Raw genomic sequence first — 9,785 nt, 5'->3', positions numbered from 1 at the left:
ATGCAGTGGTGTTCTCTGGGCATATCTCTCCCCAGACTTCCCCCACCCTGAGGATTGCTGCTGACTTTTAAATGAGAACTGTGGACATAGGCCACCTGTGAAAACCCGAAGTGTATCGTGGGGAATAAGCACCCAACCAGCTCTATGCTTATTCCCAATATAGCCAGGCCCGGATTAGCTTAAACCAGCTATGCTAAGTAACAACAGCATCCACTATCTATCTTAGTGGACACACTAGCTACTGGCTTTTACTCCACCAAGGCCGGGCACCTTGGTGACACATCTTAGGTAAAACACAGCAAACCATGATATGCATTTCCTCTAATAGGTTTCCTGCACCATTCTAGGAGACACATATCTTCCCTCATATACGAGGCCAGTCACTGCCTCACACTGTATATAGTATAAGGACAGGAGAGAACACAGGAGAGGTGAGGACTGATTATCTATCACCACTAGAAAACCCTGCTTATCACTGTTTATAGTATACGGACAGGGGAGAACACAGAAGGGATGAGAACTGATTATCACCACTAGAACACCCTGCTTATCACTGTTTATAGTATAAGGACAGAAGAGAACACAGGAAAGGTGAGGACTGATTTTCTATCACCACTAGAAGACCCTGCTTATCACAGTGTATGGTATAAGGACAGGAGATAACACAGGAGAGGTGAGGACTGATTATCTATCACAGCTAGGAGATCCTGCTTATCACTGTTTATAGTATAAGGGACAGGAGAGAACACAGGAGAGGTGAGAACTGATTATCATTAGTAGAACACGCTGCTTATTACAGTGCATAGTATAAGGACAGGAGAGAACTTGCAGGAAAACAGGCTAAACTGGATGGACAGATGTCTTTTTTCGGCCTTATAAACTATGTTACAATGTAGAACACAGGAGAGGTGAGAACTGATTATCTATCACCATTAAAACACCCTGCTTATCACAGTGTATAGTATAAGGGACAGCAGAGAACACAGGAGAGAGGAGAACTGATACATTTGAGGCACTAATGCTTCTATGTTCCACATACTGCAAATTGCACCACTACTGTGAGCCTGGGCTTTTGTGCCTGTGTTAGATTTTGTCCCATTATATTCATTTCAGATGTTTGTAATTTAGTAATCAGTATATCTCCTAGAGCAAATAATTTAAAAAGATATCAGAGACTATATCATAGAAAGGACCTTTATAGAAACCATAAATGAGACCTCATCTGAGGTCTTTGTGCTCGGTGCTCAAAAACCTAAATGGGAAAATCCACCAGGTGCAGCGCGCGGTCCCTACCTGATCCAATAGCCGGTAAAGAATGTGTAGATTCACTATCACAATCAGCTGGCCTAATATTGTGATGTGATACTCGCATTTTGAGGCCATACCGGTCCCTTTATCAGGCAGTTTTAGTGTGTCGAAGGGACTGGTATGGCCCCAAAACGTTTTTTTCAGAAATATTAAAGATCATATCGCTGCAATATCGTGCCAGCTGATTGAGGTAGCGCCGTATTGAGAGTCCCAGTTCTATATGTTTACGTGCAAAGCAAATCATTCTAAGTCTTAATATTCAATACATATTAGTTTATTGCTTTGTAAGTTCCTGTGCTCAGTATAATTTCAGCTCTTTGCTATGGCACCTCAGTCATCGTACCATTTTTTGTGCATGTTGTAAAAACATGTTTTTTAAGTATGTAAATATGGCTAGTTTCACACTAGCGTTAAAATCTTCCGGCACCCTGTTCCGGCATAGCATAGCAGGAATGGACCAGAACTCTGCCAGGTCCTATTGACTATAATGGGACGTGGCCGGGACATGGCCTGTTTTCCAGCGTTAGGGCTCAATCACACGGTAATAGTGGACAAGAATAGGCATTTTCCATTATGGTTGCGGCCATGTGCGGTCCGCAAATTGAGAAACACACATGGCTGGTATACGTGTTTTGCAGATCCACAAACTGCAGATCCGCAAAGAGCTACGGCTGTCTGAATGGGCCCTTAGTGCTAGGATTCAGCCAGATGAAAAACTTAGCTTGCAGTGTGTTTTGTCAGGACAGATCCCCAATGAGTCCCATCAAAGTCAATGGGCTCCGGTGGGTTAAGGCAGTATCTGGCTATGCTGGATACGTTGTACTCTGCTGGAGCAGCCTGCTGGAAGAATTTAATGCTACTATGAAACTAGCCATAAGGATCATTACTAAAAAAAACACCATACATAAACATTTGGCTATATTGTGTTATTTTCTGTATGTAATGGCTAGAAGTGCTATAGAGATGAAGCGGACAGAAGTTTTTGTTTTTTTTCTGCAGAGGCATGTTTTAATCTGTTTTATAGTTGTGATAGTTTACGATAGATACCTTTTGTGAAAATGATGACTAAGTCAGGGATAATTTTGCATATTCCACAGACTTTATTAAAACATTGTTTACAATATAAAATATATCAAGAATTCCATAAACTTTAAACCAAAATGACCCGGAGACAGGAGCAAACAGACAGCACATCGTCTTCCCCCTGACTCATAGTAACAGAAAACAGATGCATCAAAGGAATTCTGGTTAATATTAAATTCTGTGTAACATCATTTCAGCTTCCGGAGAACTGCAATATCTTTCACAGGAAAATGAGTGCAGATTTATTGACCAGAGAATACATTTATGCAAAGTATTTGTCTGCTGTAGGCCTGTTATGTAAAGCTACTATCGTTTCTGTATTGTTTCAATGCATCTAAAATAAAAACTGAAGCAAATAGTCTTACTGCATTTTGTGTCTCCAAGGTTACAGACTACAAACAAACCCTGTGTGTAGTCTGATTCTGCAATGAAATGTTAGAGTACATAGACTTTAAAAACTGGCAATTCATCATGGCCATTTTTCATCAGGGTGTACATCCATTTTCTGGCTGTTTATCAGTTTTTAATGGCCATAAAAAATGGATGAATTTTGTAGGCTTTTTTTTTTCTTTTTTAACCCCAACTCCTGCAGTGCCCTCAGTATATATAATGCCTCCTATAGTGCCCCCCAGTATAGATAATGGCCCCCATAGTGCCCCCGGTATTATAAAATGTTCCCAGTGTTATAAATGCATCCCCTCTAGTGCAGAAAACAATATAAAATACTCAACCACTAGGACACACCGGAACACGGCTCCTCAGACCTCTTGCACACGGCCGTTGTGGATTCGTTCCGTGCATTGAGGACCGCAATTTGTGGTCCCCAATGCACGGGCAACATCTGGGCAGCAGCCGGGACGGACTGAGATCAACTTGAATGGGTCTGTGATCCGTCCGCACCGCAAAAAAAAAAGAACAAGTTCTATTATTTTGCGGTGAGGAGGCACAGACAGACAGAAACACCACGGAAGTACCTCGTAGTGCTTCCGTGGGGTCCGCATCCGCGATGCGGAGTGCACAAATCCGCTGCCCGTGTATTGCGGACCCGCCGTATGCGGACCAGCGTTCGTGTGCATGAGGCCTCACTGCAGGCTGCAGGACCAGTAGCTCTCGGCGTGATCATGTGATGTCGTCACATTGGGAATGTAGGTTCTGCTGCCAGTGTTCTGGCGCATGCGAGCGATTGAGGTAAGACCTTTTTTCTCAGTGTACTCATTTTTAACTGCCGTTAGATGGGTGCACGCCTGTCTAAACGGCCATTAAAAACGGTCCCATTGGTGTCTGGCTGAGAAAACGGCCACAAGTAGAACATGTACTATTTTTTGACGACCACTATTCACTGACCATAAAAAAAATGTCCATGTGAATAACCCCATGGGACAACTGCTTTCTATGTTCCCCCATTTAGGCCACATTCACATCTGCGATGAGAACTTCGGCAGTCTGTTCCGGCAGATGAAGAGACTGCCAGACTTCACTGTATCCGGCATAGCCAGATACCGCCATTCGCTATAATGGGATCCGGTCGTTTTCCGGCACGTGCCGGCTTTTGGTCAGACAATAAATGCTGCGGGTAGTATTTTTTGTCCGCCCGCTTTCCAGCTCATATGCAGGATACAGTGACCGGGTCAGAGTGCCAGAGTTCACAACGCAGATGTGAACCCGGCCTTATACTTTATAGAATGCCTATAGATATTTATATATTTTGGGGAAATTTGGTTTAGGCTACTTTCACACTTGCGTTCGCAATTCCGCTCGTGAGCTCCGTTTGAAGGAGCTCACGAGCGGACGCAAACGCCTCCGTCCAGCCCTGATGCAGTCTGAATGGAGCGGATCCGCTCAGACTGCATCAGTCTGGCGGCGTTCAGCCTCCGCTCCGCTCCGCACGGACAGGCGGACAGCTGAACGCTGCTTGCAGCGTTCAGCTGTCCGCCTGCCCGTGCGGAGGCGTGCGGATCCGTTCAGACTTACAATGTAAGTCAATGGGAACGGATCCGCTTGAAGATGACACCATATGGCTCAATCTTCAAGCGGATCCGTCCCCCATTGACTTTACATTGAAAGTCTGAACGGATCCGCGCAGGCTACTTGCGAACTTAGAAATTTTTCTAAGTTATTAATGCAGACGGATCCGTACTGAACGGAGCCTCCGTCTGCATTAATATGATCGGATCCGTTCAGAACGGATCCGATCAAGCGCAAGTGTGAAAGTAGCCTTAGATATATATTTTTGATATTACTGAATAGTTCTACGTGTTATCGTATATGCAGAAGCTTGCAAATGTATTTTTTTTCTGCTGTGAATAATATTGTGAAGCAGACATGGAGATTAACGACGGTATCGAGTCATTGACCTGATACCAGTGCACGGTCCTGCAATGGTCTTCATGCCCAGTAATAAGATTCTCATACGTCATAAATGAATCTTACATTAATGAATGTCTTCCAAAGAACTTTACATGAAGATAGGTTGGGACCATGCACTCGCCAACATATTGTGCAGTTAACCAGATATCGCAGCATCTGTCACAATTTACAAAACTGCTTACTGTAAAACCTCCAGATCATATTCGCAAAAATACTCTCACATGACGGGTTGCCACTCCAAACAGAGTCACCTTAATAAATACACCACCGGAAAGTAATGAATCTTCTTCCGAGAGCCACTCTGCAATACTCTAAAACATTTAATGTATGTGACGGTTACTATACCAAGTACACACTGGATACGTAAAAGGTTTACTATAAGTAACGGTGTAGTACAAACGATGATAATTGTAGCCAATACAAAACTGAATGCTGACAAATATCTCATAGATTTAAGGCAAATATGTACACAAAGTAAGAATCAAACAAATGCCTATAAACCCTCAGAAAAATAACGAATCTGCTGATAAACGGTTCTGTGTTATATGCCACCAACTATTAATGTCTCTGCATAAACAAAGAATACAAAACAGCTTAAAAAATATAAAAAGTGTGTATCTCTCAGATTGAGGATAGTATCTCATCTATTAGCTCTTTTCTGCAGTGGGACTAGAGCAGGGACGGCCAACCTGTGGCTCTCCAGCTGTTGTAAAACTACAACTCCCACCATGCTTTGCTGTAGGCAGTCTGGGCATGCTGGGAGTTGTAGTTTTGCAACAGCAGGATAGCCTTAGGTTGGCCATCCCCGGACTAGCGCATGCTGAGAGTAGGGACAAGGAATCCCTATAATGCACTCTGCACGTACAAAGTGTTAATCAGGTAAACAGACGAAGACCTGAGACCAAATTGTATTAAGATTCATATGTATAGGCGCAGGTAAGGATACAAACCAAGGCAGTGTATATATATATATAAAAAAAAATACAAACTGTACTAAGTAGACTCGAAAGTTACATGCAGTATAAGGTTTAGTCAAATACTGAAATAAATAAAAATGTCTGTCAAATAAAAGCTGCGATTTAAAAGTGCATAGAATTGTACAATAGAAGAAAAAAGGCATTTATAACAATTTTTAAAAAACAATTTTGGATTTTCATTTTGGCAGTACTGTACCACAGAGATAAAACTCCTATATAGATTAAGGGCCCCATTGTTATTTTACCTCTGCTGTGAGGAGATGAAACTATCTGCTAGTTTAATAGTATATGTAGAATTTAGGATGACAGTATGACAGCACTATTGTTCTCTTGATAGGCCCAGATAAAGCTGCCCATGGAAGAACATTGGGGGTCATTTATTAACCTCAAATACGCTTATATTAGGTGTATTTCAGGTGTGCGACTCATGCCAGGTCTAAAAAAAGTTTCTACGCCTGTTTTAGGCATAGAAAATGGTCTAAATGTAAGCCAGCTCGGAAGCTGTCTTATATTTAGAAGCGGCGCTGGATGCACCGAAGTTGTGTAGAGGTCGCCCCCTCTTCATAACTCCAGCGTATCCACCGCCAGCGCAGGGGCTTTATTAAGACCGGCGCCTAAAATGCTGGTCTTAAAAAATGACCCTCCCCCCATTGTGCTTATCAGTGTAATGCTTTCATTGAGTCACCAGCCTTCCCTCGAGAAAGTCAAGTGAGATTGTCTACCCTGCCAAAAGTCCAAATAAAGGAAGATGTTAAAGTGGTTTTCCTGGATTTTCATATTGATGGCCTAACCTCAGGACAGGACATCAGTGTGTAAATGCTAGGGGTCCGACTCCCAGGACCTCCACCGATCAGCGGTTTGAGGAAGCCATGGTGCTCACTGAAGCTCTGGTGAATGCCGAGGCCCCCTCACAGCTCACCAAGCACAACGCAGTTCATTGTATAGCGGCTGTACTTGGTATCGCAGCTCAGCCCCACTCCGTTGAATGTGACCGATGTAAGGTGACATCACTGTGCTAGGAAGAAGCCTAGACGCGCACAGAAAGAAGCCGCCTCTTCATACAGCTGATGGATGGGGGGTCCTGGTTGTCAGGCCCCTGGCAATCTGATACCCTAAGGATGTCATCAATATGAAATTCCCAGATAACCCCTTGAAGAGCCAGGACAGAAAGTAGATTACATGGGAGTGAAATGATATCCAGAAAATGATCTACCTGTTTTTTGTAATACAAAAAATTACGTAAATTATTCAGCTCTAGGATGTTAGTATGTGATTTAAAAAAAATTGTGCCCCTATGAATAATAGGTAACTCCTCATCTTTTCACATGTATGGCAGGCTAGCCTGCTAGTTCCTTTTTTTTAAACCCAAAATATTTTATCAAGTTATATTTTTATCAGAATTTTTGTACGCAAATGAGATGCCAGACCAGAAACATTCGTCTGTAGGCCGCCATCTGGAGTTCTTGCCTCTCACCAGCAGGTTACCGGTTAGGCTGAGTTCACATCACCGTTTGGCTTTCTGGTCTTCTGATCCGTCAGAAGAACAGAAAAAATTAATAAATAAACGCATCCCTTATTTTGGGCATCAGTTTGTACTAAGTATAACTGATCTGTCTTTTTTTTGAGCATCAGTTATGATCAGTTCCGTCAGATATCAGCTGTTACTTCTGCATGGAGGACTTTTACTTCCGTCAAAAATAACTGATCTCTGACGGAAATGGTACAAACTAATCATAACTGATGCTCAAAATAACGGATCGTTTTTTAAATTTTTATGTTCTTCTGATGGATCACAAGAACGGAAAGCTAAACAGTGAGGTGAACGCCGCTCTGCAAAACATGCATCTGAAGCAGTTCATCCCGCTAACAAGTACTCTGCTCTGTACTGATGAAGGGCAAGAACCCTGAAACGCTGACTACAGAAGAGGTGTCTCTGATATGATCTAATTTGGTTACTTTTTACTAAGGTGCATTTCATTGAACGATAAGTCTCCGTCCACCGCAGTGTCTCTTCAATGAATATTGGAATCTGCAAAGGATTAAAGAGAATGTAGACTTTGGAAATCCCTTTTTGTTAGAAATGTCCCGTGATGATAAGATGTTCACAGGGTCTCCGACTCTCTTGGTAAACCCAGGGATCAGGGGTAATCTGTGAGGTAGTTCTGTACAAAGGAGGCACCTTTCTTTTAAAGGGGTTATCCAGTTTTTTTTTTAAGTCATGTGCTGTCATGGACGTTCCCGCGACACGTGGCAGGAGATTGGGGAGACTAGCAACACGTGGTTTGATCTGACAATAGGCGTCTGTGTTGTTTCTGGTAATGGCCACAGCCCTTGCCTCAGGTGTTGCTAATGTGGTCATTTAACCTTCCTTATTTATTGTTGCTTCTCCCACAATGCTGTGCGGTTTATAGCTTCAGTCTCAGTTGTGGAAAGCTGGTGTGTGGATCTCGGCGGAGTTCCTGGTGCTTCCATTGCTCCTTTGAAGTTAAGTATTTCCTTTCCCTTTTGTATTTTGTTTGGGTTCTGTGTGTTGCTGTTCCCTATTGTTTGTATTAGGCCTGAAGGAGACTCCTGTTCGTCCTTCCTTTTGGAGGAACAGGTAGTCTCGTCCATGCTATTAGTACCAGGGTCCTATGGGGCCAGATATGACTCTAGGTATTCCTGTGTATGAACACACCTACCTCTGAGGTCTGTTCATACTGGTAGTCAGTCAGGATTTTGGTTAGGGCTTTGCTAGGAGGTGTCCATCTTCCTTCCCTAGTTCGCAGGCCTGATTCCCTGTTCCCCCCTTCCCTCTTATACTCCCTCCCACAAACCGAAGCCTGACATGTGCCCCGGATGATGTGGATTATAATGATGATGGAAGAGATTTTCCTTATGGGGTCAGCATGGCGCTCCCAAGTCTAAACAGGTTGCTGACACTTCCGGAACCACATGCCGTACATTCAGCACATGATCCTAGACCGGCTACAATCCGCAATGTACTTTAAATGATGTTTAAAACGTGGCAGGTTGTCATAATGTCACTGGGCGTGGGTTCATTGGAGTATTAGTATCTTGGCCCTGTGCCCACAGCACCAAAGCATGAAGAACACTTTTCTCAAGATATGTATCATTAGATTGGGTTTTACAAGACTAATGACCACAGTGCATTTACCTTTGGTACATCCCATATCTCCTGCTACGTGTCACGGGAATGTCCGTGACATCACATGACTTAAAAAAAACAAAAACTGGATAACCCCTTTAAAAGAAAGGTGCCCCCTCCGTACAGAAATACCTAACCTTTACAGGACATGGAGGTTGGCTGGGGATCAGCACCACCATAGTATCTTTATGCAATGATGGGGGATGGGGTCACAATTAAATCTATGTAATACTGCAGTCACATCCCATATAATCCATGGACAGCAGACACAGAATCCTGTACAAGAGCATGTGGTACGTAATACTGCCATTCTTAAAAATAAAAAAAATATAGCAGAGTACAAAAATTCAGACATGCCTTGATATGTGCTGTAGATATACATGTACCTACTGACCAGAGCTTCACAGGATGGTCATCAGCATAATGTAACAGAATACATTTCAATGTGCAAGATGTAAGAAATTTAGTTAAAGCGGTTTTGTTTTCCAGGATTTACATGTTGATGACCATTGCTCAGGATAGATGAGATCGGCGGTGATCCGACTCCTGACACCAATCAGCTGTTTGAGGAAGCCACATCTCTAGCAGGGGCTCCACGGCCTCCAAACAAAGGAGGAAGGTAAGGGGATTTTCATATTGTTGTCCTACCCTCAATATGTAAACAGCAGGGGTTTGACTCTCGGGATCCCTGGCGATAAGCTGTTTGAGGAAGCCGCTCCGGTGAGAACCGTGGCCTCCTGACTAGGGATGAGCGAACTTCAAGATCTGTGGATCCATGTGAGGTACGGGGCTGGTCCTACCTTTGTTAGAAAGAGATTGTCATGTACTGTATGATCAGGGGCGTAACTACCATAGTGGCAGACCATGCGACTGCTATGGAGCCCAGGGCAAGAGGGGAACCA

Source organism: Bufo gargarizans, chromosome 4 (assembly GCF_014858855.1).
Source record: "Bufo gargarizans isolate SCDJY-AF-19 chromosome 4, ASM1485885v1, whole genome shotgun sequence".
Classification (NCBI taxonomy): domain Eukaryota; kingdom Metazoa; phylum Chordata; class Amphibia; order Anura; family Bufonidae; genus Bufo; species Bufo gargarizans.
This window is presented reverse-complemented; position numbering follows the sequence as displayed.